A 20,000-nucleotide genomic window follows, 5' to 3' on the forward strand; every position below is an offset into this window, starting at 1 on the left:
AACGCAGGGACGGTTTTCTCGTGACGTCATCGCGTCACGTGACAGCTGCTTTTGTTAGCTGAGGTAAAGTTACCCCAAAAGAAGGTATCGTCAAGTCACGTGACCGCCTTTTCTTTTGGGGGGCTGGGGGTGGGATGGGGGTTACGAGCTCAAAGATAATTTATTTAAGTTTTTTAATTCTAAGAAATATGTACTTCAAGATATTGGAATGATAATTATTTATGAATATTACTTTTCAATATTTTTCGGTATTCTTTATGCGTTTGCGTATGAGAGAGAGAGAGAGAGAGAGAGAGAGAGAGAGAGAGAGAGGAGAGAGAGAGAGAGAGAGAGAGAGAGAGAGTGAATCACTTAGCATGAGAGAGTGAGACAGAGAGACCACTTATTGCTTAAAGAAGATAATTTAGTTTTGAGAGAGAGAGAGAGAGAGAGAGTGAGAGAGAGAGAGAGAGAGAGAGAGAGAGAGAGAGAGAGAGAGAGATCACTTACTGCTTATACAAGAAGATAATTTAGTTTGAGAGAGAGAGAGAGAGAGAGAGAGAGAGAGAGAGAGAGAGAGAGAGAGAGAGAGAGAGGATCACTTACTGCTTAGACGGCCAAATAATTCATCTCTAACAGAGAGAGAGAGAGAGAGAGAGAGAGAGAGAGAGAGAGAGAGAGAGAAAGATCACTTACTGCTTATACAAGAAGATAATTTAGTTTGAGAGAGAGAGAGAGAGAGAGAGAGAGAGAGAGAGAGAGAGAGAGAGAGAGAGAGAGAGAGAATCACTTACTGCTTAGACGGCCAAATAATTCATCTCTAACAGAGAGAGAGAGAGAGAGAGAGAGAGAGAGAATCACTTAGCATGAGAGAGAGAGAGAGAGAGAAATCACTTACTGCTTATACAAGAAGATTATTTAGTTTTGAGAGAGAGAGAGAGAGAGAGAGAGAGAGAGAGAGAGAGAGAGAGAGAGAGAGAGAGAGAGCTCGTCACTATGTTGACAACGAGGTTGTTCTGTAGCCTCGTCCATTATACGATTGGTGTCGATGTCCCATGAACTGGGTGCAGTGTCCCAATGACATTTAACGCACGATTCTATGATGTCCTAGTGTCCTTTTCAAATGCTTTGATTTCGTAGTTCTTTAGCGACGTCCACACGGTGTCCTATTCTTATTAACTGCCATTGGTGTCCACTTCTTATCTCTGCCGTGATACCTTCGTGTCCTACTAACATATTCAGTGTCCCAAGAGTCCTTCCTAACTAATCTGGTTCAGTTATCTCTCTACAGGTGTCCTAAGTCCTATCCTAACCTCTCCATTGACACCACAGTGTCCTACCGGTGTTTGTAATCTCTCCTACTTGACCCCAAGATGTCCTAATGAAATTCGGCGCCCTGTCACTAAATCCTTCTCCCTACAGTGTCCTATAGAGTCCTGCAAGCTCCTCCAAATGAGATCCTAGGTGTCCTGCCGCACCATCCGTGACCTTACAGTGTCCTATTGTGTCCTATAGTGTCCTCCAAACGAGATCCTCCGTGTCTTGTTGACAATAACATGAAGATCTACAGATGTCCTAATGAAATTCAGCGTCCTGTTGCACCATCTTATATTGTCCTACAGTGTCATATAGTGCCCTATAGTGTCATATAGTGCCATATAGTGTCGTACAGTGCCTATATAGTGTCCTATAGCGTCGTACAGTGTCCTATCGTTTTCTATAGTGAACTACAGTGTCTTACAGTGTACTATAGTGTTCTACAGTGTCTTATTGTGTCGTACAGTGTCTTACAGTCTCCTCCAAACGAGATCATCGGTGTCCTGTTGACAAACAGCATAAAGCCCCTTCATGGGGGTGGAGGAAGGGGTAATATATGATGCAGGCTGGGGAAGGGGGAGGGGGGGTCCTCCATCGATCTCCAAATCGGGAATTACTAGATAGGACCGGAATTTCGGAGGTGACAGGTTGATTCAGTCAATGGCAGAAATGTGGTTGGCTTTTATTTGCTCTTATTCTTCTTGTCGATTTTTATTTGCTCTTATTTTTTTGTCCGCTTTTATTTGCTCTTATTTTTTTGTCGGCTTTTATTTGCTCCTTTTTTCTGTCGGCCTTTATTTGCTCTTATTTTTTGTCGAATTTTATTTGCTCTTATTTTTTTGTCGGCTTTTATTTGCTCTTATTTTTTTGTCGGCTTTTATTTGCTCTTTTTTTTTGTCGGCTTTTATTTGCTCTTATTTTTTTGTAGTATTTTATTTGCTCTTATTTTTTTGTCGGCTTTTATTTGCTCTTTTTTTGTCGGCTTTTATTTGCTCTTATTTTTTTGTAGTATTTTATTTGTTCTTATTTTTTTGTCGGATTTTATTTGTTCTTTTTTTCTTTTTGTCGGCTTTTATTTGCTCTTATTTTTTGTCATTTGAATTTGCTCTTTTTGTCATTTTTATTTGCTCTAATTTTTTTGTCGGCATTTATTTGCTCTTATTTTTTTGTCGGTTTTTATTTGCTCTTATTTCTTTGTCGATTTTTATTTGCTCTTTTTGTCGGCTTTTATTTGCTCTTTTTTTTGTCGGCTTTTATTTGCTCTTATTTTTTTGTAGTATTTTATTTGTTCTTATTTTTTTGTCGGATTTTATTTGTTCTTTTTTTCTTTTTGTCGGCTTTTATTTGCTCTTTTTTTTTGTCGGCTTGAATTTGCTCTTTTTTGTCGACTTTTATTTGCTCTGATTTTTTTTGTCGGCATTTATTTGCTCTTATTTTTTTGTCGGTTTTTATTTGCTCTTATTTCTTTGTCAATTTTTATTTGCTCTTTTTTGTCGGCTTTTATTTGCTCTTATTTTTTTGTCGGCTTTTATTTTCTCTTAATTTTTTGTCGGCTTTTATTTTCTCCTAATTTTTTGTCGGCTTTTATTTTCTCTTAATTTTTTGTCGGCTTTTATTTGCTCTTTTTTTGTCGGCTTTTATTTTCTCTTAATTTTTTGTCGGCTTTTATTTTCTCTTAATTTTTTGTCGGCTTTTATTTTCTCTTAATTTTTTGTCGGCTTTTATTTGCTCTTATTTTTTGTCGGCTTTTGTTTGCTCTTATCTTTTTCGTCGGCTTTTATTTACTCTATTTTTGTATATTTTTATTTGCTCTTTTTTTTCGGCTTTTATTTCCTCTAATTTTTTGTCTGCTTTTATTTGCTCTTTTTTAAATTTTTTTTAATTCTTCGTAAGTGGGGATTTTGTTCTTTTGCTTCGTTATTGCTGCGTGTCGGTCTGTTATTTATTTACTGTTTTTTATTTGTTATTGTTTATTACCTTAGGTTGTCCTTAGAAGTTACTGATTGTTATTTATTCCGTATATGACTTTCCATATTAATTACGTGTTTGCGAGGGAGAGAGAGAGAGAGAGAGAGAGAGAGAGAGAGAGAGAGAGAGAGATGACGCGCACGCGCGAACAACACTTCGCATCAACCTTGAACTTCAGCAAAATCGGTATTCCTTCAAACCTGTTCATGCAATGGATTAATATTGCATGCGACGGATCATTGGCGGTTATAACCATTGATTAAGATTAAGACTCCTTCATTTTGTTCCCATTTCCCTTCGGCTTTCATTTCAATAACAGTTATTTTATTATTTGCGGATTCTTCGCGGACATACTCAAATAATGTATATAAATTTTTAATTCGTTTTGTGAATTTTGGTTTAGTTTTTCAAAGGCAAATTCAAAACATATTTTCTTTAAATTTTATCTGTGTTTTTTTATGATTTCGTGTAAATTATCGATTTTGGTTTCAAATCAATAAATTAACTTCAAAAAATTGTGTAAAATTTCATTTCACAAACACTAAAAAATTATTTACTTTTGTTGTCATGAAATAAAAGATTGGAAATTGAAGCAATATTAACAACGAGATTGATGGCACGCGCTACGCTGCGCTGGAACCCGGTGCTGTCCGTCAAGTCTCCCCTACCCTCCCGATCCCCTACCCGAGGCGGACAAACAGGTTTGCAGGAGGGGGGTGGATGTGTCATGTCTCCCCCACCCTCCCAATCCCCCACCTGCCCCGCTCTTCAATTTTTAATCTTTTATTTCGTGACGAAAAAAGTAAATAATATTTTAGAGTTTGTGAAATGAAATGTTATACAATTTCTTGAGATGAATTTATTAATTCAAAAGCAAAATCGAGAAATTTACGTGAAATGAAAAATAAAAAATTAAAGAAAAAAAATTAAAGAAAGCATGTTTTGAATTTGTCTTTAAAGAAACAAACCAAAATTCACAAAATGAATTAAAAAGAAATATGTATTATCTGAGTTTGGTTACGAAATTGAATTAAAAAGATATATATATTAATTGAGTTTGTCTACGAAACTGAATTAAAAAGAAATATATATTATCTGAGTTTGTCTACGAAATTGAATTAAAAAGAAATATATATTATCTGAGTTTGTCTACGAAATTGAATTAAAAAGAAATATATATTATTTGAGTTTGTCTACGAAAATGAATTAAAAAGAGATATACATCATTTGAGTTTGTCTACGAAAATGAATTAAAAAGATATATATATTAATTGAGTTTGTCTACGAAACTGAATTAAAAAGAAATATATATTATCTGAGTTTGTCTACGAAATTGAATTAAAAAGATATATATATTAATTGAGTTTGTCTACGAAAATGAATTAAAAAGATATATATATATTAATTGAGTTTGTCTACGAAACTGAATTAAAAAGAAATATATATTATCTGAGTTTGTCTACGAAACTGAATTAAAAAGAAATATATATTATCTGAGTTTGTCTACGAAACTGAATTGAAAAGAAATATATATTATTTGAGTTTGTCTACGAAATTGAATTAAAAAGAAATATATATTATTTGAGTTTGTCTACGAAATTGAATTAAAAAGAAATATACATCATTAGAGTTTGTCTACGAAAATGAATTAAAAAGAAATATATATCATTTAAGTTTGTCTACGAAAATGAATAAAAAGAAATGTACATCATCTGAGTTTGTCTACAAAAATGAATTAAAAATAAATATATATCATTTGAGTTTGTCTACGAAAATGAATTAAAAATAATATATATCATTTGAGTTTGTCTAAGAAGAATTTACAAACAATAAAATTAACCTTCGAAGAATTTTATTGCAGATCACGAAATCAGTTATACTGAAATGAAGAAATTTCAAGTCATCTCCAGATTATTCCACATTTTAATCTCCGCCTTCACAGGGTACTTTGTAAACATCGAATTCAGTTTCTTTTCAATGTCTTTATTATATATTAATAATGAGCGTACTTCGTATATAGTTCAAGAATATATGGGTATATACGGAATTCAAGGATATGTATATCTTGGTCACAGTCTTTATACCAGACTACGTGCGGGAGTTTGATTCTGCTGATGAAGCCTGTTTTGTTTCATATATATATTATATATATATATATATATATATATATATATATATATATATATACATATATATATATATATATATATATATATATATATATATATATATATATATATATATATCTATCTATATATATATATATATATATATATATATATATATATATATATATATATATATATATATATATATATATATATATATATCACGCTGTTGGCCCCAGCGTTCGACTCTCCGACCGGCCAATAAAGAATTAGAGGAATTTATTTCTGGTGATAGAAATTCATTTCTCGTCATAATGTGGTTCGGATTCCAAAATAAGCCGTAGGTCCCGTTGCTAGGTAACCAGCTGGTTCTTAGCCAGGTAAAATAAATCTAATCCTTCGGGCCAGCCCTATAGAAGAGCTGTTAATCAGCTCAGTGGTCTGGTTAAACTAAGATATACTTAACTTTTATATATATATATATATATATATATATATATATATATATATATATATATATATATATATATATATATATATATATATATATATATATCAAGACTGCGACCAAGAACACCGAACTTAATAACATATTCTTGATATACACATTCTTGAATTTTATATATACCTATATATTCTTGAACTATGTACGAAGTACGCTCATTAATATATAAAGACATTAAAAAGAAACTGAATTCGGTGTTTACGAGACTGAAATAATATCTACGTGGGATAAACTGGAGATTACTTATTGCAAAGGCTACAGGACCACAAAGATCTACTAAGTAAGGTCTGGAAAATCCGGGGGTTTAGGTCCACCTTCAAGATTCAGGGCATCTCATTAACCCGAGTAGGCCATCTTTAATATCCTCAAGTTCCTGCCCGAATCTGCCATCATAAGATTAAAAGATAACATGAATATTGGTCGCCTGATAAATCCCAGGTGAAGAGGCCACCCTGCAATCCATTTTGCAAGAGCAACACTGTCCTAAAATGGAAGACCGCAGTGTCTGCAAAAGTACAAAACTGAGATAAATGGTAGATGCTCCCTTGCCTTACTAATGATTTTGCAGTTACTGCAAATAGGACCCCCTAAATACTCGTGGAAAGCGTTGAAGAATCATCCCGAAACTTCAGTAACTTGTGCATTAGTGTTTCATGAGCCCAAAAGGTGGCATATCTCAATTTCGAAAATTTTGCTGATACTGCAGTTTTCCATTTTAGGGCAGAAATGATGACACATAGCCATTGTTTTATAAATCCTAGTAGGTCAAGTTGTCATCCTGTAATCCATCTATCAGGGGCACCAGGTGACATACTTGGAAGGAATCACATCCGGATTACATGCGTTCGTAAAGGGGATTATTTTACCAAATTACAATTCATAAATCACCTTTGTAAAAGCTGTGATTTTTTACAGAAATGAGGAAAAGTGTCTACGGGTATAGGCCCGCTGAAACTTTGAATAACAGTCTATGGGAAGTGGGAGGGTAGAGGGTAGGGGTAGGGGTACAGGGTATGGGTATGGGTAGGGGGAAATGGGAAAGAGGTGAGAAGATAGAAAGATGTTTATCAGTCGAAATGAGGTAACTTATTCAACTGTATTTTACAGATCTTTTTTATTAAGGAAAACATTAAACCATTAGCTCCCGGGAAGAAAAAATACACGCGCGCACACGCGCACACGCACAAACATACAAGCATTTCCTATTTTAAGAGAGTCTTTTTCAACTACCACGGTTAAGTCAACAGATACAGAATTTTTTTTAATTAAATTTTTTTTTTCAAAGGGGCCAACCGGTCTATGCCCCGCAAGAGAATTGAACCCGGGTTCTATTGCTTGGTAGGAGAGAGAGAGAGAGAGAGAGAGAGAGAGAGAGAGAGAGAGAGAGAGAGAGAGAGAGAGAGAGAGAGAGTATGATCGATATATATATATATATATATATATATATATATATATATATATATATATATATATATATATATATATATATATATATATATATAATGTCAGAGAGAGAGAGAGAGAGAGAGAGAGAGAGAGAGAGAGAGAGAGAGAGAGAGAGACTGAATGATAAAAACTACCGTATTATCGACATGTATATATATACAATACACTCACAATTATTAGGGCAGCCAAAACATGTTTACCCGAAACTCAGTTAAAAAAAAAAAAGGCGATCAAATTAGCGATAAAAAAAAATAATTCAATACGTAAATAAAAAAAAACCCCACTTAATTAGGGATAGGCCGACGCTTTCTTTTTAATCCCAATGTGATTATCGGTTAATTCTTTCGCTGCTGTCATTCATTACCTGTCTGTCTAATTCTCTGTCTGTCTGTCTGTTGGCTTTCGTTCTTGATGGAGGCTGATGCTGTCAGTTCGGTGTGTCTGTCTATAGTAATTCCTGTCTGTTATTTGCTGTCTGTAATATTTTTCTTACTGGGAGTTCCGCTGTCTATTCTGACTGTTTCTGTCCATATTAATTCCTGTCTGTTATTTGCTGTCTGTAAGTTTTTCCTACTGGGGGTTACGCTGTCAATGCTGTCTGTTTCTGTCTACAGTAATTCCTGTCCGTTGCTTGCTGTCACTGTCTAATGTGTTTCTTATGGTAATCAAGTTAATTACTCAGCAGGTTCTTCTGTCAATTTCTATCTGTTTTCTGTCCAAGTGGTAATTAAGCTCTCACGCTACTTGTTTTCTGGACAGGTCTTTGAAGAATACAAAATAAAATGGACAGGTCTTTGAAGAATACAAAATAAAATGGACAGGTCTTTGAAGACTACAAAATTATATGGACAGGTCTTTGAAGAATACAAAATAAAATGGACAGGTCTTTGAAGAATACAAAATAAAATGGACAGGTCTTTGAAGAATACAAAATAAAATGGACAGGTCCTTGAAGACTACAAAATAATATGGACAGGTCTTTGAAGAATACAGAATAAAATGGACAGGTCTTTGAAGAATACAAAATAAAATGGACAGGTCTTTGAAGAATAGAAAATAAAATGGACAGGTCTTTGAAGAATACAAAATAAAATGGACAGGTCTTTGAAGAATACAAAATAAAATGGACAGGTCTTTGAAGAATACAAAATAATATGGACAGGTCTTTGAAGAACACAAAATAAAATGGACAGGTCTTTGAAGAATACAAACTAAAATGGACAGGTCTTTGAAGAATACAAAATAAAATGGACAGGTCTTTGAAGAATACAAAATAAAATGGACAGGTCTTTGAAGTATACAAAATAAAATGGACAGGTCTTCGAAGAATGCAAAATTATATGGACAGGTCTTTGAAGAATACAAAATAAAATGGACAGGTCTTTGAAGAATACAAAATAAAATGGACAGGTCTTTGAAGAATACAAAATAAAATGGACAGGTCTTTGAAGAATACAAAATAATATGGACAGGTCTTTGAAGAACACAAAATAAAATGGACAGGTCTTTGAAGAATACAAAATAAAATGGACAGGTCTTTGAAGAATACAAAATAAAATGGACAGGTCTTTGAAGAATACAAAATAATATGGACAGGTCTTTGAAGAACACAAAATAATGTGGACAGGTCTTTGAAGAATACAAAATAATATGGACAGGTCTTTGAAGAATACAAAATAATATGGACAGGTCTTTGAGGAATACAAAATAAAATGGACAAGTCTTTGAAGAATACAAAATAAAATGGACAAGTCTTTGAAGAATACAAAATAAAATGGATAGGTCTTTGAAGAATACAAAATAATATGGACAGGTCTTTGAAGAATACAAAATAAAATGGACAGGTCTTTGAAGAATACAAAATAAAATGGACAGGTCTTTGAAGAATACAAAATAAAATGGACAGGTCTTTGAAGAATACAGAATAAAATGGACAAGTCTTTGAAGAATACAAAATAAAATGGACAGGTCTTTGAAGAATACAAAATAAAATGGACAGGTCTTTGAGGAATACAAAATAATATGGACCGGTCTTTGAAGAATACAAAATAATATGGACAGGTCTTTGAAGAACACAAAATAAAATGGACAGGTCTTTGAAGAATACAAAATAAAATGGACAGGTCTTTGAAGAATACAAAACAAAACGGACCAGAATTTAAAAATTACCAAACAAAATCAAGAGATATTTGAAGAATACCAAATAAAATGACCGAGCAAGAATTTCAAGAACTAAATGAGAATCGAACACGACTTATACACGTTTCGTAAAAATGGCAGTTTACGTTCGTCGTAATTGTTTGTCTATAATTACCGTTATTCGCAAGTGGCGTATTTGCGTATTTGAACGTCGCAATGCTCGCGCGAGGGTGCGGAATCGCAAATATGTGGGCTTAATTATAAACACGTGTTCCCGACGTGTTAAAATATAGTACGCGTTTGATTCGTGTTAAACTGAATGCATGTATTACACATGTGTTTATTTAGTATGCACGCATCAGATATGTAATTCTTTGCACGCACACACGTGTAAACAGTGCACGAATGCATAAAACACGTGCTTTTGCACGTGTACACACAAATGGATGCACCTTGTATAAGAGACAGGAATATATATATATATATATATATATATATATATATATATATATATATATATATATATATATATATATATATATATATATATATATATATATATATATATATATATATATATATATATATATATATATATATATATTTTTGCGTCTGTGTGTGTGCATGCGCGTGCGTTTCCAAACGTACTTTTGCATGCATGCATAAATGCAATTTACCTCTCACTCTGATTATCTTTCAAACATCTTTTTATGAAGAAGAAGAAGAGATGGCATCGATTTTATCATCTTCAGAATCCGCAGTCCCGCTTCTGCAATGCACTGACATTTTTTATTCTTTTTAACCTAGTTTTACTTTTATGCTCCTGAGAGAGAGAGAGAGAGAGAGAGAGAGAGAGAGAGAGAGATGTGGCTTCTCTTTCAACAATTTAAATTCGATGGAGAGAGAGAGAGAGAGAGAGAGAGAGAGAGAGAGAGAGAGAGAGAGAGAGAGAGAGAGAGATATGAATACCTACTGGCGCCAGTCGATCTTTTTGGGCAAAAAGGGCATAAGGTGCAGTATGTATACTGTGCATATACATAAGTATACTGTATTTTATATATACATTATTATTATAAATATTATTATTATTATTATTATTATTATTATTATTATTATTATTATTATAAGACTCATAAGAAGGCGTAAATTTTATATATATATATATATATATATATATATATATATATATATATATATATATATATATATATATATATATATATATATAAATAATAATAATAATAATAATAATAATAATAATAATAATAATAATAATAATAATAATAATAATAGCCACATCAGTCATACAACTTTATCAACTTGGTGATGGCGACGATAAGGAAAATGTTGGTATTCCGCAAATTATTTGCAATTGCACAGCACTTCTGCAGGTAATTGTCAGATACCCACCCAATCGATAGTCGGGACCAGCATCTCTCTCTCTCTCTCTCTCTCTCTCTCTCTCTCTCTCTCCATCGAAATTAAATTGTTTATGAGAGGTCATATTACTTCCAAATAGTTTCTCTCTGTCTGTCTCTAGCTTTCTGCTACGTTTTCTCTCTCTCTCTCTCTCTCTCTCTCTCTCTCTCTCTCTCTCTCTCTCTCTCTCACACACATTAAGTTCTTTCTTCCAACCTTTACACCTGAAACTGCACAAGAAATAATTTCATTCCCTCTTCTTAACTCAAAAATCTAATCCATAAGAAATAATTTCCTCTCTCTCTCTCTCTCTCTCTCTCTCTCTCTCTCTCTCTCTCTCTCTCTCTCTCTCTCTCTCTCTCACAGGACCAAATGGAGTCGGTCGTAAAGAAGAATAAAATGTGTGTGTCTCAGGTCATAAGTCTTATAGGATTAGACTGCAGTGGACCTCAACTATTAGAAATAGATCAGTTTCGTATCCGTATCATATCAAGTGGAGATGTCTACACCATAAAAATCTCTTCAGGGTGTTTTTTTGTTTGTTTGTTTGTTTGTGGTTAGGAGTGACTTAAGAATCAACATTCTCAAAGTGATAATGCTGAAACAGCTTATTGAGTTCAAAGGTAATTCTAAATGTTTCCTTTCTGGGGTACAGGATGGTGATGGTAATTACCGTCTATCCTAGATTTTTTTTAGATATTTTCTTTCTGAGGAACAAGTTGAAGATGGTTACTATCGTTTTTCCTTAGATGATTGCTTGTAGTTAGGAGTTACCAAGTACTTTGCATTCTGTTAGTGACAAAGGTCTGAAATGGTTTGTTGAAATGGACAAAACCTTTCAATCGTTTTCTTTCTGAGGTACAAGATGATGACGGTAACTATCGTCTTTCCTAGATTACTGTTTGTAGTTGGAAGTTATTCAAGATTCTCCTTTCCAGTCTTACGGGGATAAAGTTCTGAAACTGTTGAATTAGATGGTTTAAATTATTTATTTCTGATGGACAACATGAATATGGTAACTGCCGTCTTTCCAAGTGTAATGGCGTGTTCTGTCTTGCTAATCAGGAATATGAAAGCAGAATGGCATTCTTTATGAGCGGGGTTAGGCAAATAATTACTGATGAGATAGGAAATGCAACTTTTGGGGATAAGGGATTTGATATTGGGTTTTGATGCTGGCAGGGGTATGCCCTCTCTGAGTGCTAATTTTTACTTGTCGTATACTTGTATAACTGAACAAATTTTTACTTGTATAACTGAACAGTCTACTGAATGCGTAGGTAAAAATTTAAAGCATTAACACCTTTCTGATTCAAAAGAGACAACATCTGGCAAATAAACTGTAGTTTTTTCATTAGCTAGAATTGAAGCCATGTCCACTAGATGCCTACGGGTGGAGAGAAAAAAATCCAAATTGACCTTTCAAACGTGTCTATAAGAATCCAGCGAGAACTTTAAACAAAGGGGGCAGCTCTGTTGCTATTAAGAAAAGAGAAAGCTTATTGACAACGCATAAGGTTGTTAGGCAAATGGAACTTCAAAAGTTCAAGCGAAGAAGCAACGCATTACTAACCTAAAAAAATTAATTTTGTATTTTACTGATATTTTTATATTTTCATTTATTATTTTTTTGTATTTTCTAAATAACTGATTTCTGATTTTTGTATTTCTCTTGACCTTCTGTTACTTCTTTCTAATGAACACCATAATATTCTTTGGAAGCCTGAATTTCAAGTCAGTGGCCCCTGTGGTGGGCTTGTTCCATATGAATAGGGTTCATCTTCTGAATAATAATAATAATAATAATAATAATAATAATAATAATAATAATAATAATATTAATAATAACAGATTTCTGTACTTATCAGTAGTCTTATCATGGTTATTTTTGTTATGCTATCACTTATATGATAAGTTTTCAAATGAATCTCTTGTATATAATGTTAAGTGTAAAGTAGAAGTCAGTTTAGGCTAGGAACTAAGTGGAGTTCCTATCAGCTGACGATACTCAGAAAGTAATCAAGTGCAGGCTATAGGGTCATTGTTACTTAGCGGACTTTTGTTACTTATCAAAGTCTTTGTTACTTGAATGCGCCGAAGTTTCTTCGGCGCAATCGAGTTTTCTGTACAGCCGCTATAGCGTATAATCAAGGCCACCGAAAATAGATCTATCTTTCGGTGGTCTCGGTATAATGCTGTATGAGACGCGGTCCATGAAACTTTAACCACGGACTGGTGGTGGCCTATCCTATATCGTTGCTAGAAGCACGATTATGGCTAACTTTAAACTTAAATAGAATAAAAACTACTGAGGCTGGAGGGCTGCAATTTTTTGTTTGATGATTGGAGGGTGGATGATCAACATACCAATTTGCAGCCCTATAGCCTCAGTAGTTTTCAAGATCTGAGGGCGGACAGAAAAATTGCGGACAGAAAAAAGTTCACAGAAAGAGTGCGGACAGATAAAAGTGCGGACAGAATAAAGCGCGGACAGAAAAAAGCGCGGACAGTAAAAAATGCAGACAGGAAAAAGTGCGGACAGAAAAATGTGCAGACAGAAAAAAATAGACAGAAAACAGTACGAACAGAAAAAAGTGCGGAGAGAAAGTGCGGACAGAAAAAAGTGTGAACGGAAAAAAGTGCGGACAGGAAAAAATGCAGACAGAAAAAAGTTCAGACAGAAAAAAGTTCAGACAGAAAAACGTACGAAGAGAAAAAAGCGCGGACAGAAAAAGTGCGGACGGACAGACAAAGCCAGCACAATAGTTTTCTTTTACAGAAAACTAAAAAAAAACAAAAAAAAAAAACGACATTTATACAAGGCTACATAGGCCTAGCCTTCCGCACCTCTGGAAATTCTTTTGTGAGAACATCAGGCTTCCAACTTGACACTATTTCCCATTTTCTGATTTCCTTTTATTCTCGGTCCCTCCATTACCTGTTAACTAACGCTTGGGGGGAGGGGAGGGAATGGGGAGAGGGTAGAGGGGGGGGGTTAGAAATCACAAAACTTGATAAGAACAACAGCTGATCTAATCCGCGTCACGTAAACAGCTTTTTTTTTTTCCTTCTTCTTCTTCTTCTTCTTCTTCTATTTTTTATCCTTTCAAGATTGTCAGAAAATCGAGTTGATCTCTCTCTCTCTCTCTCTCTCTCTCTCTCTCTCTCTCTCTCTCTCTCTCTCATCAGTTAGTATATATATATATGTATGTATGTTTCTACATATATTCACATACACAAACACACACACACATATATACACATATAAAAGTTAGAGGTGAGAGAGAGAGAGAGAGAGAGAGAGAGAGAGAGAGAGAGAGAGAGAGAGAGAGAGAGAGAGAGAGAGAGCACTGGACAAAAATATAACATGTCACCACAGCCCTACAAAGAATATGATACGGAAAAAGTGCTTTTTTGAGTTTTTATGAGAGAGAGAGAGAGAGAGAGAGAGAGAGAGAGAGAGAGAGAGAAATGTACTGTTACTGCATTGCGACATATGATGAACAACTCTCTCTTTCTCTTTCTCTCTCTCTCTCTCTATCTCTCTCTCTCTCTCTCTCTCTCTGTCAACACGAAATCCCCATACGAAATAGCTATTTCCCAAGGGGCAATTATGACATGACACAGCCAATAGAATTCTGTTTTCTCTTGCTAATCTATTTCATTGGGACTTTCTACCTTTCTCTTACTTTCTTTTGGTCTCTTATTAGGACCCAAACTTTCTCTCCCTTCTTTAAATCTCCTTTCTCTCTCTCTCTCTCTCTCTCTCTCTCTCTATATATATATATATATATATATATATATATATATATATATATGTTTATCGTATGCTCGAAGCCTTCTATTATTTATCTATTTACAATTTTCTCTATTGCTTCCCCTCTTCCTGTGTTCCTATGTTGTTCCAGAGTCTTGCAGGGTGAGGCTGCGAGCCCCAAGCCCTTCTGGTAAAGATGTATTCAAGTTAATACGTAAATTTCTCAACGCGAAAAATATGGTGAATTTTATTATTATTATTATTATTATTATTATTATTATTATTATTATTATTATTATTATTATTATTATTATTATTATTATTATTATTAAATCGAGAATATTTTTGTTCATTTTAATAAGTTCGCATTACAGCAAAATAATATATATATATATATATATATATATATATATATATATATATATATATATATATATATATATATTATATAACCATGTCTTATTCTGTGGAAGGGTTATCAGCAGGTATTCTGGAATTTCCTAGCGGGCACCCATCCAACACCTGACCCTATGTAACTAAGCATTGCTTAACCTTGTCACATTTTTTCATAAAGTTCCAAAATTAACTAATGAATTTTTTGAGAGGTAATTTTTTTTCTATTCCGCTGGCATAACTGGTAGAAGGGTGCCTTCTTCTTACGCATGTTAGCCTTATTATTAAATGCAATATCTCAAGAACGTTTGAACGGAATTTGATGAAACTTGGCGCATACATTCTTTAGGTTACTCTCTCGAGGTGGTCAAATTTTGGTGGAATTCGGCTCAGAGTTGTTGAAGTTATCAAAAATTATTTTAAGTTAATTATCTCCACAGTCTATGTCCGTTAGTCTTATTAAATGCGACACCTCAAGAACGCTCGAACGGAATTTAATGAAACTTGGCGCATACATTCTTAAGGTGACTCTCTCCAGGTAGCCAACTTTTGGTAGAATTTGGGTCAGAGTTGTTGAAGTTATCAATAAAAATGATTTCAAGTTTGTTATCTCCATTTCTGATTGATATCTTGACTTTACAACAAGGACTATATTTATTATTATTATTATTATTATTATTATTATTATTATTATTAATAATATTATTCAAATGATGAACCCTATTACTATGGAACAAGCCCACCAAAGGGGCCACTGACTTGAAATTCAAGCTTCCAAAGAACATTAAGGTGTTCATTCGAAAGAAATAACAGAAGGTAACAGGAAATACAAAAAGAGGAGATCAGTAATTAGGAAAAAAGATAAATTAACAAATAAATAAACAGATAAATAAATAAAAATGTAACATGTTAAAAATACAAAATGAACTGTATTGGGGCAGCAATGTATTGCATCTTCGCTTGAACTTCTGAAGTTCCAATTGCAATTATAGGTCTCGAAATGTTATATAATCAATGTGAAACTTTCTGCCGATCTCGGGAATGCTGCGTATGAGTTAACGGGCCACAAGAAGGCCCGTTAGCCCATTAGACTTCAGCGGAACTGCCTCTAATGTTTGCTTTTGTGACGAAAAAAAAAAATTATAATTGACCCAGGGAAGTTAGCGAACGCAGAGGAAGGCAGGGAACAAATAGGGTGATAAAAGAGAGAGAGAGAGAGAGAGAGAGAGAGAGAGAGAGAGAGAGAGAGAGAGAGAGAGAGAGAGAGAGAAAGGAAGCCGGAAAGGCCACCACCACAAAATAATCACAACCTTGACTTTCCCCCCGTAAGGTTGAATTTCTCATCCGTGGCCGACGCTCGCCGCCTTATCTTGATAGCGGTGTCATGGCAGTCTCTCCCCCACTCTCCCCCTCCCCCCCTCCCAAACTTCGTTATCAATTGCGCTATACCTCCTCCTCTCCTCCTCCTTCCCTCCCCCTTCCAACGAATGCGGCCTGCAAAAGAGGCAGTCGGCACCGTGGTCTAGAACCACATACAGAGCGGCGTCACCCCGGGAGATAGGACAGTCGGTGCCCTAAGATCCTCTGCTTCTTCTTCTTCTTCTTCTTCTTCTTCTTCTTCTATTGCATCTGATGTCTATCCGTATCTCTCTCTCTCTCTCTCTCTCTCTATTCCTGCTGTTATTGCTGCTATTGCTGTGCTCGTTCTTTGCTGTGATGTGAGGTCTGAGAGAGGAAGAGAAAGATGCTGCTACCTGCTGTTACCGTTCTGATCTATTATGGATGCTGTTAAATTTGCTGTTTATATAAGCCTGTCTGTCTTTCTGCTGTTATTGCTGCTGTGCTCGTTCTTTGCTGTGGTGTGGGTGGCTTTAGGAGGGGCGATGCTGCCTGCTGTTCTCGTTCAGAGATGCAGCTAAGGCAGTCATTCAATTGTGAACTAAAATTTTTTTTTTAAATCTTTGAAAATGACGTCATACAAAATCACTTACAGCCATTACAATAAAAAACTAATTCATTCATTCATAAATACTTAAATTAAATAATTAGCTATAATCTATTCACGATTGACAGAAGATGACAGACGTCTTTTAGGCAGAGAAGAAAGTTTGTTTTAATATAATCTGGGGATTAAAACTTGCGTTCGAGTTTACCTGAAAAAAATTTATTCTTTTTTTGTTTTCTGTAAAAGAAAACTGTTGTGCCGGCTTTGTCTGTCCGTCCGCATTTTATTCTGTTCCCACTTTTTTCTGTCCGCAATTTTTCTGTCCATACTTTTTTCTGTCTGAACTTTTTTCTGTCTGAACTTTTTCTGTCTGAACTTTTTTCTGTCCGCACTTTTCCCTGTCCGTACATTTTCTGTCAGCACTTTTTTCTGTCCACACTTCTTCTGTCCGCAATTCTTCTTTGCGTACTTTTTCCGTCCGCACTTTTTTCTGACCACACTTTTTTCTGTCCGCACTTTTTCTGTCCGCCCTCAGATCTTAAAAACTACTGAGGCTAGAGGGCTGCAAATTGGTATGATGATCATCCACCCCCAATCATCAGACATACCAAATTGCAGCCCTCTAGCCTCAGAAGTTTTTATTTGATTTAAGGTTAAAGTTAGCCATAATCGTGCGTCCGGCAACGATATAGGCCGGGCCACCACCGGCCCGAAGTTCAAGTTTCATGGGCCGCGGCTCATACAGCATTATACCGAGACCACCGAAAGATAGATCTGTTTTCGGTGGCCTTGATTATTATAAGCTGTACAGAAAACGCATTTTTTACCTTTTTTTTTATTATTCTTGTGAAGAGGCCGTGACGGGCACATTTATTCCAATTTAACGATGGTCACACGAGGATTTTCAAAGCAGGATCAGCTAAAGGATTTCTGGAAACATGGAAGGAGAAACAGAGTACCACAGTTTGAGGAGCGGGCAGAAACCCTCTGATCGTCGAGATTGCCACGCCTAATAGCTTTCGTTATGATTTCTCTTCTCTCTCTCTCTCTCTCTCTCTCTCTCTCTCTCTCTCTCTCTCTCTCTCTCTTTGGAATTAGGCTTTGGAATATTCCAAACAATTATGTCAATATATATATATATATATATATATATATATATATATATATATATATATATATATATAATATATATATATATAAATATATATATGTTTATATATATATATTTATATATATCTATACATATATATATCTATATAATATATATATATATATATATATATACATATATATATATATATTATATTCATATATATCTATACATAATATATATATATATATATATATATATATATATGTTTATATATATATATGCTTATATATATAACATACATAAATATATAAAATAAACAAATCAAAACAAAACACAAAAAACTAAAAAAAAAAATCAATAAAAAACCTAAAAAATAAAAAACCCAAAATAAAATATAATCTAGAGAAAATCACAAAAAATCATCTGAGGAATCTCCGCAAAGGAGATTAGAAAACTGGAAAGGGAGATTCGTTATTTGATGAGGAAGACTCCCACTAATATTATCAGCTGACTGGAACGCCGGGTGCTACTAACTGTATCCAGAGACTGGGATTAGGTCGATTGGCTGATCATTATCATCGAATTGACCGGCTGCTGGTCTGGGGAGGCAGAATGATTGGGTTGTGTATGTATATGTATGTATATGTGTATACATATATGTACATATATGTGTGTTTATATATATACATATATATACATATATATACATATATATATATATATATATATATATATATATATATATATATATATATATATATATATATATATATATATATATATATATATATATATATATATAGAGAGAGAGAGAGAGAGAGAGAGAGAGAGAGAGAGAGAGAGAGAGAGAGAGAGAGAGAGAGAGAGAGAGAGAGAGGGAGAGAGAGAGAGACTGTAAAATATTTTTGTCCATCAATAAAAAAAAAAATTATCAAAAAAATGCTGACTCACTCACCCCAAAAAAAGGCGCAAGCGGATCTTGCTTTACACACACACACACACACGCTACACACACACACACACACATTCAATTTGTTTGTCTGCTTGTTTTTCTCGTGTGTGTGTTTGTGTGTCCTCGGCGGAAGTAATAAACAAAAGCCTTCTTCCCCCCGGCCCCCGCACCCCAAAAAAGTCTGCAGTCACTCGGCCTGAGCCAACTTCCGGCCCGGGTGGTTCTTGGAGCCACCGATATTATTACTCTCAGAAGCTGTTTTCTTTTATTTGATTTTATTTCTGGCTCTTGCTGGTGTTATTTTTCTTTTTTTATTTTTTATTTTTTTTCACAAGAGGTCAAGGTTACGGGATCTGACCCATGTCTCGAGAAGGGGTGAGCGGAATTGGATGAGAGTAGGTCGAAATATGTTAAATTTATAAATTCTCAAAATTCACGGTTGGTTAGGACGAGCCCAGAGGTCCACAACAGGTCTCTTGTACCCTGTAACACCTTACCACGTTTACTGACCGTTCCAGGACATTCTATGGCAAGAGCCCGTGCTGGCATAAGGCCAGATTAAACTAAACATACGAATAAACCATTATACAGTATATAATGTCAGGAATTTTGTGACTTTTTTTCAAATTTTTGAGTAATTATAATTTTTTTGACAACAAAATTTTTTTGTATCAAAATGTCTCCTTAAAATTATAATTAAAATTTTGGGAATTTTCTAGTTTTAAATTGTGAATAATTATATATGTATATGTATATACATACATACTGCGTATATATATTTATATACATGTACAAATATATACATACACAGTATATATATACATACATATAAATAAAAAAAAAAATTTTTATTAAAATGCCTCACCAAAATAATAATGACTCAAATTTTAGAAATATAAACATATCAATCAATGCACTGTCTTCTCTCCCCCCCCCCCAGAAAAAAGTTGCACTGATGCAAGACTGTGCAATGAATCAA

General features: G+C 34.3%; 1 protein-coding gene across 2 annotated transcripts in view; it reads left to right on the forward strand.

Moving 5' to 3' along the window:
* The window catches only part of LOC136830348 (beta-1,4-glucuronyltransferase 1-like), a 156,468-nt gene that overhangs the window by 6,246 nt on the left and 130,222 nt on the right, over positions 1–20,000 (forward strand). The window lies entirely within an intron of this gene.

This window comes from Macrobrachium rosenbergii, chromosome 46, assembly GCF_040412425.1.
Source record: "Macrobrachium rosenbergii isolate ZJJX-2024 chromosome 46, ASM4041242v1, whole genome shotgun sequence".
Taxonomy (NCBI): Eukaryota; Metazoa; Arthropoda; class Malacostraca; order Decapoda; family Palaemonidae; genus Macrobrachium; species Macrobrachium rosenbergii.